At 34.7% G+C, this 23,607-nt stretch overlaps 1 protein-coding gene across 8 annotated transcripts in view; it reads right to left on the reverse strand.

The window, feature by feature from the left end:
• The window catches only part of LOC104873490 (cytochrome c oxidase subunit 7B, mitochondrial), a 128,481-nt gene that overhangs the window by 70,295 nt on the left and 34,579 nt on the right, over positions 1-23,607 (reverse strand). For all 8 annotated transcript variants that reach the window (XM_010640180.1, XM_010640183.2, XM_010640188.2 and 5 more), the window contains one exon: positions 17,034-17,089. The gene's annotated coding sequence lies outside the window, so the exon portion shown is untranslated. The remainder of the gene's footprint in view (positions 1-17,033; positions 17,090-23,607) is intronic.

A 23,607-nucleotide genomic window follows, 5' to 3' on the forward strand; every position in this document is an offset into this window, starting at 1 on the left:
ACCCATTGCATGGTAGGAAACACCTGCCAACCATATATATGATGAGTTTAATCATCAGAATATATAAGGAACTCCCACAACTCACAGTAGAAAAAATTTTTAAACTTATGAACCCAATTTTAAAAAATGATTTCAGAACCTAGATAGACATATATTTCCCAAAGAAGATATACCAATAGCCAACAGGTACATGAAAAAAATTGCTCAATAACACTAAGGCAAAGGCAAATGCAAATTCAAATCACAGAGATGTCACCTAACTCCTGTCAGGATACTTATTTTTAAAAAAGAAAAGACAACAAATTTTGACAAAAATGTAGAGAAAATGGAACTTTGGAACCATTTTACATAATTAGCAGGAATGAAAAATGACACAGCTAACACGGACAACACTATGAGTCTTAGCCCTTCAAAAACAAATACAACTGCCATATGATTCAACAATCCCCAGTATTGTGTATTTATCCAAAAGAACCAAAACCACTGTAATTCAAGAACTAAAACCACTGTAACAAGAATTGAAAGTACTATAGTTAAAAAATACATTTAACTCCAATGAATCCATGCTAAGACTGAAAAATCATAAGAGAAAGGATTGCAAGTTGAGAACCATTTAGATAAACTCTGCATATAATATCTTTACCTAATTGATAAATTTCAGGCCCGGGCAAGATGCCAAAGAGGCGAGGCATGACAGCAAGAAAGAGTGAGAATAGGAAGAGGAAAGGAAGACAGAGAAGATAAAGAAGAAAATGAAGAGGGAAAAATAAAGAAGAGGAAGAAGGAAGAGAAGGCAGACAAAAAGGAACAGGAAGAAGGGGAAGATGAACAAAAGGAGTAGGAAGAGGGAAAGAAAGCAGAGGATAAAGAACCAGTAGAAAAAACAAGCTAAAAAATTTTTTCTTAGAAATAACAGATGCTAAGCCATGCAAGAGAAATACAGTTCATAATATCAGCCCACACAAGTTAACTGATTAGAATGAAATCAAACAAGTAATAATTGTCCAGAATAGAAAAGGTAGTTTCTTACTTGCTATAATGTATAACCTACGATGCCCACTTTTTAACAAAAAAACACTATACAAGTAACATAACAAAGATGTTGGATACAACAGGAAAACCTATAAAGCCATTACTATAAATATGTTTGAGGAATTATAGGGAAACCCATTTAAAAATAAAGAAAAATACAATTTAATGTATGAACAGAGAATTCTAGCACAAAACATAAACTATAAATAAGAATGAAAATGAAGTGGCAGAGCTAAAAATATAATTATTGAAATATAAGATTTATCAAATGGATCAGTATCGGTTTTAAGATGGAAGAAGAAATATTGGTAAAATTCCAAATAGATCAATGGAAAGAACAAAATTTAAAATACAGGATGAGAAAAAGAGTAAAGAAGAATTACTAAAGCTCAGACTGTGGGGTCATTTAAAATGTTTCAACATACAAGTCACAGGAGTCCCAGAAGTAGCTAGTGATAAAAGTAAAAAAAATAAATAAATAAAAACCTTGAATCTGGATGAGGTGGTACTCACCTGCAATTACAACACTCTAGGAGACTGAGAAAGGAAGATCACAAATTCAAAACTAACCTGAGTAAATTAATGACTTAAGGATCCCCTGTATCAAAAAAACATTTTTATTTTAACATAGGTTTGCAAATGGAGCTCAGTCTGAAGGTTCTGGCTTTTATCCTCTGCAACCCACCATGAAGAAATAAAGGATATAATCTTCCCAAATTTTATATAAAGAAATATTAATTTACAGAGCTAAGTAGTCTACTGTAACTCACATGAGATAAATATAAAAGAAAATCCTACTCAAGAACTTCATAATCAAATTTTGGAACTGACAGAATCTTGGAAGAAGTTAGAGGAAAAGACATACACATTGTAAAAATTATATTCAAAGATGGATTTTTCAAAGAGGACAGAAGACATCAGAATGGGGTATATAAAGTGGAGAAGGAAAAGTTTTATAGAATACTATAAGCAGTGAAACTACACTCCAAAATAACGTTGACAGAGAATGGGGAAGGGGAGGAAAATAAAAATAATTAAGATATTTTATGAACATGCACCTACTCCCTAAGATGAATGTAAGCATCATGTACTGCAAACAGGTATCAATAAAATAAAACTGAAACTAAAAATTATTTTGGCTTTGTAAAATGTATCATCTGCAGATTATCTGCACTAAAGAAATGCTAAGGAAGTTTGGAGAGGTAAAGAGAAAGGACATCACATAATGAATGTCTAGCTGTGTGTATATTCTTCCAAGTTCTTTCATTTGCAGTGTAAATGAAATCAACACGACATGTATCTACTGCACACTTCTATTTCTGTGATATTCCAGAAGAAGTAAAAGTAACCTTTAGTGACAAAACAATAAATAAATAAATAAATAAATGGAACACTGGTTGCCTGGAGCTAGAAATCAAAGATAGAAATCAACTACAAAAGGTCATAAACTATTTTTGGTAGAGAGAAATTTCTCTATCTTGTTGTGATAGGGAGCATACAGATGTATGAATTTCTCAAAACTAATCAGAAAGTACCTTAACATGGTTATGATTTACTAAATTATACCTTACTAAATTTCTTAGAAAAATAACAAAACACAAACTCATAAGCTTGACATAAAGAAGAATTTCTGCTCAAGAAAGAATGCTATAAGCAGAGTTCAAAGAGTAAAGACTGGCGGGAATAACTCTAATATCTAAAATTAAAAAGTATACAGGAAACCCAAAAGAAAGTGTTGCTCACTGTCACTACTAAAGTAAAACAAATTTTCAATTACCAGTTTTGAAACTGAAGAAAATCAGAACGTTAGATAATCCCAAGTGTTAGAAAGTGTAACAGTGAAATTAAGCTGCTAGGCTTTCTTGGCAGGCCTGAAAATGGATTCAGCAAAGCAGAAGGAGGTACTTAGTGGAATCATATGTTACGTGACTTACAAAACTTTCTTCTGTTAATGCACTCATAATATAGACTGCTAGGCAACAATTAAAAGAATGAAATTAATCACATATAAAAATTAGTATATCCTAAAAAAAGCACAGGATAAAGTCTATTAAATATAATTATTTAATATGATTTATGATAACTAAAAGAATGTGAAACATATAAATACACTAATATGCACTTATATAGTTTTCAGTGATACATTTAACTTAAAGTCTTAATCTCTGGCTAGTAGAAAGGAAGGTCAGCAGAGAAAAGCAACCAAGGGAAAAAAAATGAAATAAAACAATTGGCACCTTCCTGTAATCCCAGAGCTCTGAGAGAAGGGGGAGGATCACACTTGGGCAATTTAGCTAGTCCCTATCTCAAAATAAAAACTGAAGGGCTAGTGATGTAGCTCAGTGCAAAGACTTTAGTTTCAATCTCGAGTGCCAAATGAATAAATACATACACAGATACATCAATAAAAAATAAGAGAAGACTTGTATGTGTTGGTAACAAAAAGTTGTGATTATTTCTGGGTATTTAAAATAAAACATTTGAGAGCGGGGATTTAGCTCAGCACTTCGGTGGCCTGCCTTGCAAGCGCAAGGACCCGAGTTCAATCCCCAGTACCAAAAATAAAACATAAAAATAAAAAAATAAAACATTTGTGTGTGTTTATGCTTATTAACATTTACATATAACTGAGTTAATATAAAATATCTGAGTGGCTATTTCTCAAATAATGGTCTAAGCTATGAAGACAGCGGCAGCATTCTAAGCATGACTTTTTGCATATCAAAATAATTGCAGCATTCCTTGGGGAACATCAAACTCATTTCATCATCACTGTTCCCTCGATAAAGAGAGTGTATTTATATTTCATGGTGTGTCACACTGTCAAGATCTATCTTGATTTAAATAAAAAAGTGAGTCAAGAAATATTTTTCTGTTTAAATATTATGGAGTAATAATAGCTCTAAGTTCATAAAAGTCCATGAAGACCATGGAGTGTATCTAGCTCATATTTTCAAAGAATAATCTATTTCCAAACTCCTTGCAGAGCTACTGTCTGCTTCTGCTTGAATCTACTTTTACTCTTTTATAAAAAAGTGTGGAAACATTAATTCCGTGTTCAATTTTTTTCAGGTAAAATGCTATTAAGTTTCTTGAAAGAATAGTTATCATGAAGTTCTTCCTCTGCTGAAGCTGATAAAATGCACGTGAATAGCTATAAGAAAACCAATGTGTCATAAATGACACTCCATCTGATGGTAATTCATCAGAGGATGAAATTATTCTTAAAGAAGGGGATCAGAGAAGCTTTGCTGAAGAAATAACATTTAGCTGGAACTTGACTTAAGGAAAATTTAGATATTCTGAGATGGTGGGACAGACTACGCTGTGAAAATAAGACAACAGGTGGTAAGAAATAAAGAATGTATAAAGCAACTACAAGTATTTTTGTTCACATAATCTATTATACCATAGAAGCCTTGTGAAATAACATTGTAAAATGAAATTGAAAGACAGATTACAGATAAAGAATCACAACTTAATTGTATACAGTTTGAGTAAAAGGTAATGGTGTATGAGAACCAACCTCAGAATAGTGCGAGGATACGGAAATGAAATGGGGATGTGGGTTACAGCCAGAAACAAAGTATATTTAAAGAAAGTGGAGAGAGAATGAAACAGTGAATACAGCAAAGATTGTCTAGGAAATACAAAGGAATTTGGTGAAGGAAACAAAAAGTAAGGCAAAATTATTGGCATATTTTAGACAGGGTGATTAAAAGTATATTGTACTCATTAAGCAAAAGCAAAAGGCGATAAATCACATTTATCAAAAGATTAAAAAAATAGTTTATGCCCATTTGCATGACTTTGAAGGTCTAAGATACTTTAAATAGCAATGTTAAAAGGGCAGTTTCACTGGTTAAAGTCAGCTGCTAGAACAGAAAATCTTTGACATGTAAATGGCTTAACAAAATAAATGATTATTTCTCATCCATGTAAATCTAGTAAGAGTACAGTAGAAGAAGGGAGTCTGCTCTACAGGAATTGGGAGCTTTGGCTAAAAGTTCTGATCATCTTTACCATGTGGCTTTCCATATTTCACTGGACAGTAATACACAGCAGACAGGTGGAGAAACAGTGGAGAAGGCGGACCCAATTCCTAAATGTGTGAAACTAAAAGTGTTACACATCACTACTACTCCCAATCCTTTAGGAAGAGTCAGTTATACAGGCACATTTGAGTATAAAATGAGGATAAAATTAAGGTAACTATGGGGTAGTTCTGCCCAGGCAGAACTCAACAATTCAAAGGGCAGCATGTATCTTTGAAGATGACTTAACATAGGATTAAACAACAGAAACTAGCAAAGGTGGGAGAGAGGGCAGAAATAGAGATAGCAATTTGGGAGGTCTCATCTTAAGCAAAGCAGAGTCCAGAAAAAAAAAATGACATCCCCAAATAAACAATTTCGAAAGAGTACGGTTCCAATACACAGTAACAAGGCTCATATAGTTTCAAAATAAGATGTGAAAGAGAAAACAAGATTTAGAAAAACTGAGTGATATTAAGCCTAAGGTACAGCATTCAGGAAAATGGAGGCAAAAATACCAATCCTGAGAAATATGGCAACGAGTATATATACAGAAAAATACAGGTAAGAACTAATGACTGAGACTATTGTGTCACTACTACAATATGAATTTAGTAGTTATAAAAGTGGCAACTATGAAAATGAAAAACAGAGTAAGTAAACTGTGAAATACTTCAGTCCTTCTAGATGTTATCTGTATAGAGAACAGCTTAAAAAAGAAGAGGGTGCAAAAGACACATGTTAACAATATAGTAGGCTTTAGAGGATACTGCTGAGTTGCCAAAATAGAATTCCATGAAGATATTTAAAAGATAATTGGACTTAAGATTTGTGGTAAAATAACAGTTTAGAGATACAGCTATAAACTATAGGATTTGATTTCGCAGGAAAGGTGAAGAAAGAAACAACTTGAAAAAGTGATAACAAATAAAATTAAGAAGAAAAATCAAATAGACAAAAACAAAATCTTCACAAAATATGAAAGTTCTTATGAAGAAAGCATTAAAACTATTGAAAGATAAAATATAAAAGAAAATGTTAAGATATTACATATTCTTAGCAGAAACAATTATTCCTAACTCAAATAATAAATATAAAATTATCCCAATTTTAAAATCCCAACTAATCTTTTTTTGTTTTAAAGAACTAAATATGCTGACCCGAGATAAAGAAGCATGGAAAGCTGTGAATTTATTTTAAGTAGTCCAGAATAAAAAGGGAACAATACCCTCTCGAATACTGAAAAGTATTTTATGGCTACAATACCCAAATCAGTATAACAATGACCATGCATATATAGCATTAATAGCATGAAAACCACTGAAACTGAACTTTAAAGAATTTAGAAATTCTGTACAGGACAAAAGAGGCACTGTATATTTGTATAAAATCAGATGAATACGTCGATAAAAGATGTCAGAACAGTCCAGCTACCATGTATCAAACCAAACAAAATAATCATCTGATTCCTCTTACGCAGCTTTCTTTACAAATAGTATACATTATAGTTATTCCCCCAACCTTTTCTCTCTTCACCTTCATTGTGACCTCAATTTATCAATCTAAAAAATGAATTCAGAAAAAATCAAATATATAAATAAAAAATATAAAGACTATTACTAAAAGAAATCATGGAAAATAGATTTAAATAAACTCTCCTAGCAGCCAATCTATTTAGCATTGATAGAAAAGCAAAAAGAAAATTCAAATGCATTTTTAAAATCATGAGTGGGAATACTACACAAAAAAAAAATCAAGACAAGCAAATTGGTGAAATTATTGGCAACTAATATCAGGCAATGGCAAATTTCCAAATACTTTGAAATAAATCCTTCCAAAGAAAACTTGGCAATGTACATGAAATAATTCATAAAAACTAAAGTGATTGTTATTTGTAAATATGAAAAACCTTCAATCATAAGAAAATGTGAGTATAATTAATAATTTTTTTCTCTAACAAATGAAGACTCAAGCATTTGGTAATAGTCTGTACTCATGAGGATGACATTTTACACACTGTTGGTGAAAATGTGACCGTATAATTCAAATAAGGACAATGTGAAAATATGTATACAAATTACAGTTACATCTGGTTTTAAGCTCCAGGTATATTTATACACAGACACAGAATGGTATACAGAAGACTACATCTGCAACACCGGTTGACAACAGCAAATTATCAAGCTAAAGATTTCTCTAGTTTGTACAACATCCTGGTAAAAGATCTGAGATATATAAATAAATCAAATACATACACACAACACACACTGCTGCTGAAGGTAGTAGGTCTCATAGCTGCCGTCTGAAACATTAAGCATGCCTTGCCCTCCTGGTGATACAGGCAAATGTAAAGAAATAGATTTCCTTCAAAAAACTACTACATACAATGCAGCAACTTACAGATTACTTAGCCATCAATCCAACTTTAAAAGCATAAAGTAATTTATACTCATTCATTAAAAAAGTTTCTTCAAGGACCTTTGAAAAATGTGTACAGTCTAAAAAACATTAAGTATTAAAATATCCTGACACTTAAATTATGAATTTTAAATAAATGTGAATGCAACTTTATATTTCAATTAGACAATGATTTAAGTCACTTTATATTTAGGTACAATATAAGTTCACTTGTATTTAACGACATTATAAGTTTATTTTAACAGTGGCTTCAGCACAGGCACAGATTTCCAAAACAAACAGTGTCTGAAGATCTTTAAGAGGCACTGAGGCTTTAATTCAATGAAAAAGTCTTAGTTTAAGACACATAGATACTTTTAAAATAATAGTTTAATTTGGAAGAAACAACCCAACCATCTAATAGATGAATGGATAAGTTAAATTATATATATTTACATGCATTATATATGTAAAACAGAATAATATTTAGCTATAAGAAATGATGCTCTATATATGCCACAACATGGTGAATCTTATAAACAGTATACTAATTGAAATGTCAAATGCAAAAAGTTTTTTTATGATTCCACTTAATATGAAATGTGAAGAATAGAGGCTAAAAGTCTCTTAGAAAGTACTTGAGTATCGGGAAAGGGGAGAATAGTGACAGAGCTTAATGGGTGTAGTAGTTTTTCTCACTAGGGCAACGAAAAGATTTTGGAAATTATGGTGATGTTTCCCCAACACTGTGAATGTAATTAATGCCACTGAATTTTATAGTTAAAATGAAAACTTTTATGCTGTCATAGTCTATATTGTATTGCTAATAACATAGTACAATAGGCTGGGTGAATATTCAATGGGTTTATTTTAGCTCATGGCTCTGGTCCAGGGTTGAGGAACCCATATGTGGCAATAGCCTTGATATCAAGAGTCTCAAGGCAGCACAGCGTATTCATTACATGGCAAGAAAAAGGGAAAGCCAGGTAGATTTCTCTCCCTCTTCTCATGAAACTAGGAGTATTCAATCATAGAATCTCCATCCTGATGATTTTATATAATCCTAATCACCTCTCAAGACCTTACATCTAAATACAATACAAATTAAGTTTTCACAGTCACTATCTCATGATGTGAATTAAATTGCAACTTGAGTGTAGGAGAATACAAAGCAAAATTTTAAAGATAAGGATAACAAGGTGCTCTTGAAAAATTAATAGCAATTGAATACCCATGTGGGTTTTTTTATGGTAGCATTTTAATCGCGCGTTCCTGTATTGCCTCATGAAGTCTGGTGTCGCTACAGTTCAGAAACACCAGACATAAAGAAAAAGCACACAAAAGAAGACAAAAACATTTCTAAAAGACGGAATTTACAAAAGGTCACAGCTCAGTAACAAACAAAAGTTGAAATAATTGAAATACTGTAAAAATAAAAGGCATGCACCAAGTGAACATGGATATTTATTGAATCTTAGATGCCTAAAACAGCTTAAATCTATAAAACATTATACTCTTTCCAAGTACATTACTGTTTCACAGAAGAAAATAGCCTGCCAACTATAAGCAAACAATTTCAAGAAAAATGTAGGGGAATTTGCACATTCTATATCAGCATCAAATTAAGAAAGGAAAGATATTTAGGTTACATATCTGTTCTATGGCATTTGACACCATGCAAAGTAACTATGCTACCACAGAGGTTAACAATTTAGTCTTTTTTTTTTGGTACCGGAGATTGCTCTCAGGTTGTTGCACTTGCAAGGCAGGCCACCGAACCACTGAGCTAAATCCCCGACCCCCCCCCACCTTTTTTTAATATAGTATTTTTTGTTTTTTAAATTAATTTTATTGGTACATTTTAGATAGACATAATGATCATGTTCATTCTAGGGAATTTGTACCTACACATACGATATCTTGATTTTTTTTTTTTTTTTTTTTTTTACCAGGGATCAAACTTGGGTCCTTGTGCTTGCAAGGCAGGTGGCGGAACCACTGAGCTAAATCCCTGGCCTAAAAGCAGTATGAATTGGATGGCTTTGGTTTTTGGTTTTTGGGTTTTTTGTTTGTTTGTTTTTGTTTTTGTTTTTTGTTTTTTGTTTTGGTACCAGGGATTGAATTCGGGTCCTTGCGCTTGCAAGGCAGGCCACCAAACTGGTGAGCTAAATTCCCGGCTAGTAATTTTTAGAAAAACGTAAAAGAGAACTCATAAGTAAACTAGCACTATGTCATATACTGGGAATAATTTAGATCATTTTAATAGTAGAAGTGACTAATATATTCCTATATAAAATGCAAACATATATGCAATATATATGAGGTTTTACCACAAAACCACTCTCAGTCCAATTTCATCATATGAGGTAAATATCATTCTTTATTCATATGGGCAAACAGAATAAGTAAGAATAGCTACTATTGTCTGATTTTGGTGGTTTGTTTCTTCAGGAAGATTGGAATTGTGCTGCAGAGGAGTATCTGTTACTTGCTATCAGAAACCAGCAGTCATGCATCAAAGACAGATTTGGTTTATTAATCCTGGATTGGGGGAGAGAATGGTGTATTTTATGATTGCACAAACATGGCCTGATGCTTTATTGGTATTCACAGTTTCTCTCCAATGTGTGGTTTTAAGGAATACTGGAGCCAGTCAGTACTTATTATTCAAACCTAGGTCACTGGCAGCTTTCCTCTCATTCATCTTCTGGGAATACCTCGTATATGTATTACAAGAAATGGTAATGTGTTCAAATTTCCTTTTGCAGCTTATTCCAAGACCCAAGAATTTTGAATGGCACTTGGCCCAATTCCAAGAATTCTATTCATTACATTTGCCTTTCCTGTGACTCTCTGCAATTCAAAAATTTGAACTTAAAAAATCATCTCAAGATCAAGCACTGAATCAATGCCAATGCCCCTAGAGTTTCTTGTTGAATCGGGTTCTTTGAATATTGAGTGCCTTCAAAAACATCAACTCATTATAATGCTTATGTTTTATTCTGAGACTTCTTCACTTTCACTCCTTTGAACCTCTGTGATTGTATAAATAGTGTTCTTATTAAGGTCTGCTTCTGGCCTTCCTCACAGACTCTGCCAAGAGCCCTGGAGTAGAGCAGCCTATTTTTGTGCTCTCCTGAGGAGACTTGTTGCCTAGTCCTCTCTCACTGTGAGTTTGTTCTGGGCTATCGGCTGCCTGATGTTTTGATGTCTCTCTCCATTAACTACCTCTTGCCTTTCAACCACTAGCTTCAATTTCTTGTTTACTGCTTTCCTGTTACAGCTCTTGGCTTGCAGTCTATGTGTCGATAGGATCCTTGGCAACTTCCTGTGTCAGCTCTTACCCCTCCTTTTCCACGGACTGCTTTTCACCAATTTGGCTTTGCAAACATAGATTGTCAGCAGCTCCAAGTATGGATTTTATCTTCAGTCTCCTAGACTATACTCATTTTCATTGTTCTTAAGAGGCAGTGAGGCTGCTATACATAGCTCAATACCTACAAATTCTCACTGAGAAGTACAAGAAATAATTCCTGTTCTGGATGCCGAAAATCTCATATAAAATACATATTTCCTAATTTGTAAACTTTTAATAAATTTAGAGCATCTAGACAGCATGCAAATACTCTCTTGTGTTTGCCCTTAGAATTTCCTACATATGCATACTGGAGTGCTAACTATGTTACTCATTTGATCTTATATAGTATTATACATTGTAGTTAATTTTATGTGTCTATATTCTCATAAAACTGAAATTCACTTACACAGAAATAGTGTTTCAGTCTTTGGATCATAGTGACTAAGGCAATACATAATGGGACTCAAAATATGGCTGGTGAATTAAAAACATGCATATAAAATGTTGAGAGATGAGGCCACCTATACTATTAGCTTCTATATCACTTAAGGAAATAAGACAGTTATGCAACAGAAAACCCAAATAACAAAGACTTACATACAACATGTGAAAGTTTTCTCAAGTAATAAAAAAACAAGGGAAGACAACCACAGGCATCAATTTGGAAGGTCAAGGAAATCAAGGTTAAATATCTGTAATTCCTGATCTTCCTTTTACTTAAAGATACAAGGTGACTGCTCTAGTTCAAGTCATCATGTATACCAAAATTATGAAAAGAATGAGCCAGAAGGAAGAAAAGGGAAAGTATATACTAAAAAAATAAAAAGGTAGCATACCAGAAATTCCATCAGATTTGTTCATATCTCACTGGACAGAATTAAGACAGATTGTGTCTCATGGCTTAACAAGGCTATGAAAATGGGCTAAACAGTACTGAGATTCAGCAGGTAAATTCTGAGGAAGCAGGCTTGGTTAATGCATGAGGTGCATAGGTAACTGCAAAGGTCAGTGTGTAAATGAAAAAGACCGAATGATGTTCACTCATGGCTGCTTCACCAGTGAACCCATGGTGGCTAACAGAATCCAGGAATTTTGATGCAGGAGCTTAAATATCTGACTGAAGGTACAAGGCTCATAGGAAGCTCAATGTATGTTTTTTTAAATTTAATGTCTTCAAGGACTTAATAATGTTTTTCTTGAGAAATTTCTATATACATTTAAATGTAATGAGTAATGAATAATACCTGCTTTCAACTGTCCTCTGTAAAATGAACCAGCAATATATGTGCACCCATGTTCACAGCAGCACAGTTTGTAATAGCTAAAACTTGGAAACAGACCAATTGCCCATCAACTGGAGACTCGATAAAGAAAATGTGTTATTTGGTTTGGTTTGGTTTGGTTTGGTTTTGGTTTTTGAGACAGGGTTTCACTATGTAGTTGAGACTGACCTGGAGCTCACTGTGTAGCCCAGGCTGGTCTCGAACTCACAGTGATCCTCCTGCCTCAGCCTCCCGAGTGCTGGGATTACAGGCATGAGCCACCATGCCTGGCTAAATGTGTTTTTATTTTAATAGAGTACTACTCAGTCATAAACAATGAGAAATTAGAGACACTTATAGCTAAATGGATGCACATTGAGGTGATATTCTTAAGTGAAATAAAGAGGATACATATATTTTGATCACATCTCATAAACACACAGAAGAAGACTTCCAGAACTGCTTTGAAAAGTGTCAAGAATGATGGGATAATTATGTGAGTACCATACAGTTTCTCTGGTGTGAAAAACTCAACGAGTAAATAAGGATCTTAAGGACTAATAGATAATGTGAAATAGGAAGACAAAGTCCAAAGGAAAAGGGGAAGTGGAAGGGGTTGGGGAAAGGAAAGAAGGGAATGGAAATAATATGAGAAAATGAAAAAATGCAAACAGTCTTTGTAAATAGGGAGGGGTGGAGAGATTGAAGGGAGGGCAGGGGAATGAGGAAAAATAAGAACCAAGATAGAATACGTTTAAGGTACAAATTTCCAATGATGAATGGTCATTATACTGTATACCTAAAATGTAGCATTAAAATTAATAATTTAAAAAATGAATTTGGTATGGCAGAAGTGAACAAAGGGTTTACAGTTGGGCATCAAAAGGTACTTAATGGAGCTAAGGTGCATACTCATGCAATCAGGATTTTAGTCTGGGAAGTTTTTCATAGGAAGCTTATGAGAAGTTTAGGTCTTAAAATTGATAATGACTCCTCAAATGAAGAAAGGTGCTACTGGCATGGAGGGTCAGTACATGAAGGCACAGGGAGGCAAAGAAAATAAAAAGCTATCTGAGGTCTGTTAATTTTCCAGTGAAGCAAAGCAGAGTTGAAGGGATGAGGACAATGGTAATGAAACAAGCAAGAAGTTCTCTTAAGCAAAAGCAAAGGGTATTTTTGGACAAGAGACTAATTAACTTTTAGGTTAATTATTAGTTCTATGCAAAAGGAAAATTAGCCTGGTCCCAGGCTAATTATTAATAAATAAAATTATTTATTTTAATTGTTCAAAATATGAAGGTCTATACCAAAATAATATCAGTATATAGGGGGAAAGGAGGGATTGATTCCACAGACATTAAACAGGGTCAAAATAGAACTTTTCTTTTTAAAGGCCAGGGATTTAGCTCAGTGGTTCTGTCACCTGCCTCATAAGCACAAAGTCCTGAGTTTGACCCCCGGTACAAAAAAAAAAAGTATATGCTCTCATTGTGTGTGTGTGTGTGTGTGTGTGTGTGTGTGTGTGTGTGTGTGTTAGACTGGCAGACGAAGATCACAGGGGTAAAGTAGAAATGAGGGTACGAATCTAAAAACAGCTCTAATTTTTTTCACTCAGCATCGGGGTTCAACAATGATGTTTAAAGCGATTTTTCCAAAGGTCCGTGAATGTCTGAGGTAACATACTACCTTACATTAGTAAGACGTAATACACATACCTGCTTATATTAATAACCACAATATAAATAATTTGGCTATTTAGGAACCTAATGATGTGCTGTTTAAAATGTTTCAGTTTTCACTAATGCATAATAGATGCACTACTAATGAGGTTCAGTGTGAACCAATCAAATCCAGGCTCTATCCACCTCACACTCTCTTTCCAATCACTAGGATATATTTGAGTTGACATTTTTTCAAAGAATATATGGTATTTGCCTTTCTGTGTCTGGCTTATTTCATTAAAATAATGCCTTCCGGTTCCATTGTTTTGCTGCTAATGACAGGAATTCCATCTTCCTTTTGGCTGAATAACATTCCATTGCCTATGTATGTTAACCTTTCTTTATCAACTCATCTATTGATAGGTACCTAGGTTGATTCCTAGTATTGTGAATACTGCCTTATTAAACATGGTTATGCAGGTATCTCTTTGGTATGCTTACTTTCTTTTGGATACATGTCCAAAGTGGGTTAAATGAATTGTAAGACAGTTAGTTACTGCTTGCATGTCCAACTTTTTGCCTTGTCTGGGCCACAGTGAATGAAAAGAAGTTGTCTTTGGCCACATAAAAAATGCATAATATATTTAACATATATAAACAAGAAAAGTTTCTTTATCTTTTAATATTGTTATTACATAGTTTTTTAAAAAGAAGACAAGAAGCCCAGAGGCTATGAATTGGATACACCTCAAAGGTCTTTTTTTGGAAATTATCCCCAAAGGACAGGAAACAAAAGCAAAATCAGACTAATATTATAACATCAAACCAAAAGGTTTCTGCACAGTGAAGGAAACAATCAACAGTGTGGTTTCAGTTGTGGGTGAACAGCCTACTTCCTAGAGCAAACCTAAAGCACCAAGGAAATAATATGAAACAGTAGCTTTGACAGCAATGAACAGGCTTGTTCACATCTTGTTTTCACGATGAGCAACACAGTAATCTTCAAAACTTTTTAATGACATGAGAAATTTATTATACTCATCTTTATAGCAAGTAAAATCCAGTACATAAAATGTCAGAAAAACATTCTCAATCCATAAGGAATATGGTACAACTTTCACAAAGCCAAAATTAATAATTAGATACTTAAAGAGAATCATAACACAAATGGGAATTGAATTATGGTTGCAGGTTTGGAGGAAACTAAAAGAAATGTTTAGTTTGAATTACTTCTCAAATTAACATTGTATTATTGTGTTTTTATATCACTTATGATTGTGTCCCCTCATGAATCCAATACCACTTGTCCTTGTCAATGCTCAGACCAGTGGTAACAATCTGGTTGAAAAATAGCGCAAAAAATCAGTCACTAAGAAATCCTGTTTTCCACTCAAGAAGACAATCTCTCTCTTTGAAGTACTAACCAGGCCCGATCCTGCTTAGCTTCCAAGATCAGACAAGAAGACGATCTCTATTAAAAGATTCCCCTACTGATTTCCTCTATATATTTGCACTGGGGAACTGTTTGTCCTTCAGGACAACCAACTGAACATTTAGTAAAACTGAATAAGTATGATCAAATTTAGGATATAGCACCATGCTTTTGTGCCAACTTCAAGTCAACCGTCAACTAGAATCTTAGCCATTCCAACTGATAAATGTTTTAGCTTCACTATGCTTTACCAATAATATAAAAAAATAGAACCTCATTCATAGACTGTTAGAAATAAATGCTCATAAGGCACTAGTCTGAATTATAGTAAGTTTTAAATACATATTGATGGAAAGAAAGTATTAACAACTCTGTGAAGTAATGACTTAACGCTCTTATTTCACAGACTGAGATTCTGAGAAAGTCACCAACTCCCTCATTCAAAGTCATATTTCTCCAGAGTATTGTGAAAACAAATATGAAACACAAGTCTTCTATGGCAAGTTCATTGCTCTGATTTTTTTCATCCTTTCAGCAAGGAAAGAATTACTATAAATACTGTACTGAGCTTACACCTTGACCATCAGTCATGAGGGTAACATACAGAAGAAAACAAAAGGAAAGTAGTCACTATAAAGAGCTTGCCACTGTAATTCTGCAGATTATCAAGTTTAGAACAAAATCTATAAGAAATGGTTAAAACAACCAACATAATATAGAGAAGAGAGAATGGAAAGAATTACTTCCTATTATCAAATTCATAACGAGGTGGTTTAGAATATTATGTACAATTAAGTTTGCAAGGTTAATTTAATTATTTGAATGCAAAATTTAAATGCAACAGAAATATTAAAGTTGCAAAAGAGATTCCTGGCTGCCAATTTTGAGATCTGATAGGGTGGAGGTGACTTGAGGTATGTAAATCTGATGGTAAGGAGGAGTACTTAAGAAACTGATTTATGATTCATAGATGAATTTCTACACTTACAAGGAAGATGTTGTATGGAATAAAATCTAAAGACTTGTTTTTTTTATTTTTTTTGCAACAGATACTAAGTTATTACTACCAAAAAAATTATTATCTCATAAAATTTTTATCCCAGTGCACAATCTCCCAGTTACTAAATGACATATTAGCGTGAAATAATGCAGTTTAGGAATTAGATACTCCCAAATTCTGCTTAGAAACTGAACCCCTGACTCACTGACCCTCATGGGAAAAGGAAAAAAAATCTTAAATGCCTATTTCTAGATGGTTATATGCCATATTGACAAAGTCAATCTATCATAAAAAAGGAGTCTATTGTCATCTAATAGCAAAACAAGAATAGTGTCTAAATTTCACATCAACATAGTTATACATTCACACCAGGGGGCGCTCTTAACACTAAAATGATGGATTACATATTTTTGAAACACGGTGGTCTCAGATTTGGCCAGCTATGTGGTACTTTAAATAAATACTTATCTCTTGTGGCAATACACACAGTTTCTTTTGCATCCAACAGTTTACACTGTTAAGATTATCAAGTTAGTCTAACAAGTAAAACATTTCTGCTGATAGAAAATATTTTATTTTGGAAACTGTCTTAGATTGGCATCTGTGTCTTACTCTTTCTGTAGTTGTACTAATAGTCAACAATAAACACAGTAATAAAGAGTACATATTTCTTTCTTAGTTAAGTTTCAGGATGAACTTTATTTTTGACAAAATTTCCTATTAGACTTTTAGGTTTTCTTTTTTTTTTCTTCATAAACAAAGGACAAGTGATTCTCAAATGGTATCTAAAATTGAAATTAATAGTTATTGAAATGCTAATCTAGGTAATAGGAGCCTTTTCCATATTTTTTCCTTACCTGGCAGAGACAATGAAACCCAGATGCTCTCCTCAGAAAGATCAAGATTTGGCTTCCTAAAAATATAATCAGAAAACCAGCATGAGGCTTCAGAGATATAAAAAAATGAAAACTTACTGTAGGCTATTTTAACCACAGAAAAATCACCATATACCATTCCATCAAAAGTAAATATTTTAAAAAAGTAAATATTTTCATATAAAGGGAATCTGGTTAAAATACATCTTGTGAAAATTCAAAGTTGAAATGAAAGTCTCACAAAGTATTGTGAAAGGATAAGAGGATACAAATCTGTGATCCCACAGGTGAGAAATAGTTTGTAAGCTTTTCTCAACACATGTAGCTGAGAATTCTCCCTTTTCTATCAGCTACCTCACTCCATGAGTCAGTATCTACCTGTAGCTGAGAAACAGAGTATTCTGGCAAAGGTTCTTCTGGTCACACGGATAGTAGTCAGGTGCCTCTGTGATGTGAATTCAGGAAACAGCAAAGGCTTCTCTACTGTTTGTGCTCTAAACCAAATTCACCAATATGCTAAAACCTCAAATACTACTGAAAGAAAATTTATTTGATAACAATAATAAAGCATTACAATATCTTTTAAAAGATACATTTTTTTTAATTTTATTGAGTTTATTGGTACATTTAGGGATACGGTACAGTTACATTCATTGTTGGGATCATGTACCTTTACATGTCAAGTCTTGATTCTCATTTTTTCCCCTTACCTCTGACCTCCCTTCACCCCCTCCTCCCCTCCCCATCTACAAACACTTTATTTTCATCTTTTCATTCTCTCACATTTTTTTCTTTTCCCTTTTTGTTCTTCCCCTATGCATCACACCTTCCCTACACCTTTAGCTCCTTTCTTCCCATTTCTAAATGTCAGTAATCTTATTAGAATCTTATGCATTGTTGCAGAATATTCACACCAGGGAAACTATTTGGTATTTACACATGTGGGACTTATTTATTTCACTTAGGAGTATATCTTCAATATGTATCCATTTTCCTATGAATGAATCTATTCTCTCGCTCTTTGTGGCTGAGTAATATTCCATTTTATAGAAAAACCACAACTTCTTTATCCAGTTTCCAACGGATGGGCAAATAGGTTGTTTCCAAGATTTAGCTATTACAAACTGTGCCGCTATAAACATGGGTGCACATACTTCTCTGTGATATGATTCTTTTAGTTCTCTTGGAAAGATACCCAACAGAGGGATGGCTGGGTCAAATGGAACCTCCAGTCCAAGCTCTTTGAGGTATCTCCATATTGATTTCCATAATGGTTGCACCAGTCTGCACTCCCACCAACAATGGAGGCGGGTTCCTTTCTCCCCACAACCCCGCCAACATTTGTTATTGTGTGATTTCTTGATAGCAGCCATTCTTTGTGGGGTGAGGTGGAATCTCAGTGTTGTTTTCATCTGCATCTCTCGAATGACCAGTGATGTGGAACATTTTTTCATATATTTTCTTGCTGCTTTTACTTCTTTGTATGAGAAATGTCTGTTCATTTCGGATGCCCATTTTTGGATCGGGTCTTTATATTTGGGGGGACTGATTGTTTTGAGTTCTTTATATATCCTTGATAATAGTCCTTGTCTGAGGTACAGCTGGTAAAAATTTTTTCCCACATTGTAGATTGTCTCTTAGTTCTGCTAATGGTTTCTTTTGAAGTACAAAAGCTTTTTAGTAAGATGAGATCCCAGTTGTTGATTCTTTCTGCTAGTTCCCGTGCTACTGAGGATTTGTTCATAAAGTCCTTTCCTATACCAATGTCTTCCAGAGTTCTGCCTAACTTACCTTCCAGCAAGTTTAATGTTTCTGTTTTAATATTTAGATCTTTAATCCATTTGGATTTTAATTTAGTGCGTGGCGAAAGATAAGGGTCTAATTTTAATCTGTGGCAGGTTGATATCCAGTTTTTCCAACACCATTTATTAAAGAGGCTAAAAAGATACATTTTTTTAATACTTTAAAAATACCAATAAACTCAATTAAAGCTGAAAAAAAATATGCATGAATGATAGCAACTCCAACTCCAGCAAGCAGATTTTAACATGGTCTTGGAGACCATGGGGGATGTTACAGGCAAGTAACTCCTAACTTGTTAGATGAGCCCAGTTCCTGTCTTATGGTACTGTTAAATCGGTGGGAGGACCAAAGAGGTGAAGAATATGAGAATTTTATTAAGAAAAAACTTATGGGAGGAAGGAGGGGTTTCCGAGAGAGGGTTGCCACTGAGCTCTTTCTCTGGCAGGTTTTGATACAGATTACCTTGGTTCACACGATAATCAACCAATAGGGTCACAAGCACAGCAGTCACTTAGCTAATACTGATCTAGTAGGAAAGCAATGCATCTGGAAAACAAAGGCATTTCTGAGAATACGAGTGTCTTAGTTACTTTTTCTCATTTCTGAGACAAAAACCAGACACCCAAAATTAAAGGAGGGAAGGTTTATTTAGCTCATAGTTTTCAGAGATTTCAGTCTATAATGTATTGCCTCCAAGGCAGGGTAGAATCACAGAAAAGAAACAATTCATGGTGGCCGAAGGTTGCAAAGCAAGCAAGAGATGACCACAGCTCTTTGCATGCCTTGTATCTTTATCTAGGCTACTTAGGGCAGGTAGCACTCACACCCTTAATCCTAACGCCCTTGATCCTAGCCCTGCATGATGAGTCAATCCAAACATCACACACTCTAGATCCAGCCATTTCTGAAAAAGGCACACCTATGACTGCATGAGGCCTTGTGGGACAGACAGAAACTATAAAGAGTGAGAATCAGAGTGTTCTGGTCATCTGTGTGTTCATTATATTGTTTCTATGTGTTTACATTGTTTAAGTTTATTAGACTAGATGGTGCTGATTACAGAACAGCTTTGAGCTGCTGTTTATCTCTCTCTGGGAAGGCTTCCATGCCTAACCACTGTGGCTCCATCTTGAGGTCTAGTTTCTATTAACTCAGCACATGACCACAGGCCTGGTTTGCATCATCTCTGTTCCGACTCTGCTTTAAGCCTGGTCCCTTTCTAACTGCCTATCACTCTCTACTCAGCTTGGCTACCTACAATATGGGGGCAGGAAGAAAATGAACACATAGGATGAAAGGAGAGCAAGCTACAAGAAGAAAATTCTACAGGAAGGGTATACTGGGAGATGAGTGAGAGGACAACTGTTGCCTGCGTTATAATACTTCTGGATCTGTGAAAGGAAACAAGCACTCAAACATTCACTAAGGTACATGCAACTTAGTTCAATGAGACACACAACATCTGATATGCAACAACCTGGCATGTGCAAAAGATTCATGAGTTTCTATCAACAGAAAAGTAAGAACATTCTATGTGGCCATTCTTATTAGAAGCAGATTCTGAAGCCGTTGCAAAGAGACAGTTTTCTCATAAACAGAAAATGGTTGGCAGAGGGCCAAAAAGTGACTTGTACTATATGTGAGATCAGATCCTAGTGCCAGGTAAACGTAAGAATATTAACAAAGAAATAGCAACGTTTTTTTAAAGTCTTGGGAAAAATAGTTCTACCAGCACTTAAGATTCCAGAAATAACAAAGGTGCTGGATATACCGAGACAAGAAAAAATTAACTGTATTTATTCAGTCAGCCAGCCATTTATCCAATTTAAGGAGCACCTATTTATGTGCCAGGCACACTCTTAGGAACTTGGAATATAGCGTGGAACAAAGCAGAACCCTGTCCTCATGAAACTTACATTCCAGAGTGGAATAGAGACAATGAACAATTAATATAAGAATTATAAAATGCTGTGAAATGAGAAGTACTATGCAGAAAAGCCAAACAGACTGTACCTACCAAAAAAGAGTTGACTAGTGTAGACCTCATCTCTAATATTTCGTGTATGGAATAGCATGGTGGGAACGGAAGGAGTCAGCCACACAGGCTGAGAAAAGGAGAAAGAGGGCTCCCCCAAAGGGAATGACCAGCAAATGGTCCTGAGGTGGAAGGGTTCCTCTCCTAGTCAGAGAACAAGGAAGAAATTAAAAAGAGGAAAATAGTAGAAGAGGCTAGAAAATAACTTAAAAAAAAAAAGGGGACAGACTATGCAGCTTTTACTGAGAATAGAACAGAGTTTTGAAAGAACGGAGTGAAATGGCCAGAGTTCTAAGAGATGAGAGAATTTTCTGAAAAACTAGATATTAGTATAACTGAATGGAAAGAGTAAGATGATACAAATGATATGAGCAGCTAAGAAAAGAAAACAGACATTTAATGATACCAAGAAAATGTGGCAAAACAGGTAACAGGAGGCAAACAACTACTTGCGCTTTGGATGTGTGAAATTTGAGATTCCTAGTAAACGTACCCAAGAGGAACAATACAAGTAACTAGTGCTATCAGTATGGAATGTAGAGAAGATCAGGTTGGGGATATAAAACAGGGTTTTTCCTTCACTGACAGAATTTAACACCATGAATACAGGGGAAAATGACAAAGAAGATGGGCAGAGAACCAGTCCTAGGGTGGACATTCTTAAGTATCCCACTCGCTTCGTGTTCTGCTGTTCATGTCTCTGTGTGATTCCCCTCCTATAGGCCCTATAACCTGTGCCTAACCAACAGAATCCATGAATTAAATGACAAAAAGAACATAAATTACAGTGTGGTTACATTATCTCATTACCTAAAATTATAGCTCCTATTGTTCTGGGATTTTTCCCCTACAAGCCAACTCCTGTGAAGTAAGCACCTTTCCTTAATGGCAAGGAACCGAGGTCTCCTCTAGCTGCCAGTCTGCAAAGCCTCCAGCCTTCAGCCAACAAAACAAAAGGCCCTCCCAGAGCATCAAGCAAAAGCGATCTACCAACTATCTGACTGCATCTGGAAATCAGATGACATCCCAGTCTTTGACAGAGACTTGCAGAGCATCCAGTTAAAATGTGCCACACTCTGTGAGCTCTAAATGTGTGTGGTTTTAAAGTAAGTTTGAGGTGATTTGTTTCACACCAGTAGAACAATAATATCAGTTCTAGGCTACTCCATCATTTATACTTCAAGAAGATATGAAAGAGTAAAGAAATGATCAAGAAAAAAATGTCCAGGGAAACAGAAAACAAAAGAAAAGCCAAGGCATATGACCAGCTTCCACTCAAACAAACAAAAGGCAAAGGGCAAGTTGCTGACTTTCCAGAAGTTGCTAGGTGGTCAGCAATCTGAGGGACACATGCACCCAGGCCCAGCTACCTCCACGCTATCCTCAGAGTATTCTGCTTTACTCCGCCTGTAAGAGAAGGTGGGAAGAGGCAGTGATGCTGCATGGGAACTGGTAGAAGCTGGAAAGCTGTTCAATTCTTTCTGCCACAGACACACATTCACTAACAGTACCAGTTCCCACAGTGGAAAAATTCCAGCTAACTTCTAACACTGACGAATTTTTCTGTAATTTTTTTAAAGGGAGAGGGTCCTTGCAATCTAGCCAGCTGTTCACTGCTAAGTAAATGACATTCAGCCTTATTAAACTTCTCAGAAGACCCAATTAGTGCCAGAGCTGTACTGCTTCACTGTTTATGAGGCTTTGAAGGTTGGTATTTCAAAACTGGCTAACAATTCCAATCAAAGTTGGCACATTTTAATTACTAAGTAGTTTGCATAACTTATTTTTAAACTTTTCGTTGTTATAAGACATGTTAGATTGGCTTTTAATTTTCCTAAAAAATTCAATAGAACCAAATCTAATGAGCAAGTACGATGACATGGACATGAGTTAATTAGGTTAACTTAGCGAAAGAAGCTCCCTGCTACTTTTTGTAAAATTGAAAATTTGTATGCAAACTTATACTATTTATAAAGTACTGCCACACAGATTGTTGTGCCTTAATATTATCAACACTGAGTGTTTATCTAGATTTATCATGAGCATCCCACTTTCATGTAATAGTTTGAAAGCTATTTCTCCTCCATTCATTCAATGAAGATTTATTGAACACTTAGTCACACAGATAGACAAGTTTGATTTAAAAAATAATGTAATGCTATTTTAGAGGACAAGTCTCGAATGTATCCCACCTTTGACATACTTTATACATGTCTATGTTCATATATAATGTGCAATGTATAAATATATGTACTCAAATGTGTACAATACACACATATATATACGCATATATACCGTGAAATACAACTCTTGTCACTTTTGTCATGTACTTTTCTCGAGGTTTTGTTCCATTACCAACGCTAAAAGATTAAATCGATTGCTCCTAAATTCCACTTTAGCAGTCATTAGTCACAGTAATGTCCCTGACACTGTGAGTCACAGAAAAGTCTAAAACTGAATCAAGGCACAGAGGAGTTTTCAACATCTTATTATTGGCACCTTTCATATTTCCTTTTATATGCCTCTCCTCATTTGAATGTGTGCTTCCTCATGCCAGAACTTCCTAGTAGTTTTTCATTGAAGCAACTTCTAGGATAAATATTCAAGAAACATTAATTGGCTGATTACAACTTTCTAAAATGATCTGAGGTGGCAAGCATGCAAATGGAAATATACAGTTAAAAGAATCAAATGAAAATATACCATATATATATATAT

The sequence above is a fragment of the Fukomys damarensis genome, unplaced genomic scaffold (assembly GCF_012274545.1).
Source record: "Fukomys damarensis isolate Sample0158 unplaced genomic scaffold, DMR_v1.0_HiC HiC_scaffold_35, whole genome shotgun sequence".
Classification (NCBI taxonomy): Eukaryota; Metazoa; Chordata; class Mammalia; order Rodentia; family Bathyergidae; genus Fukomys; species Fukomys damarensis.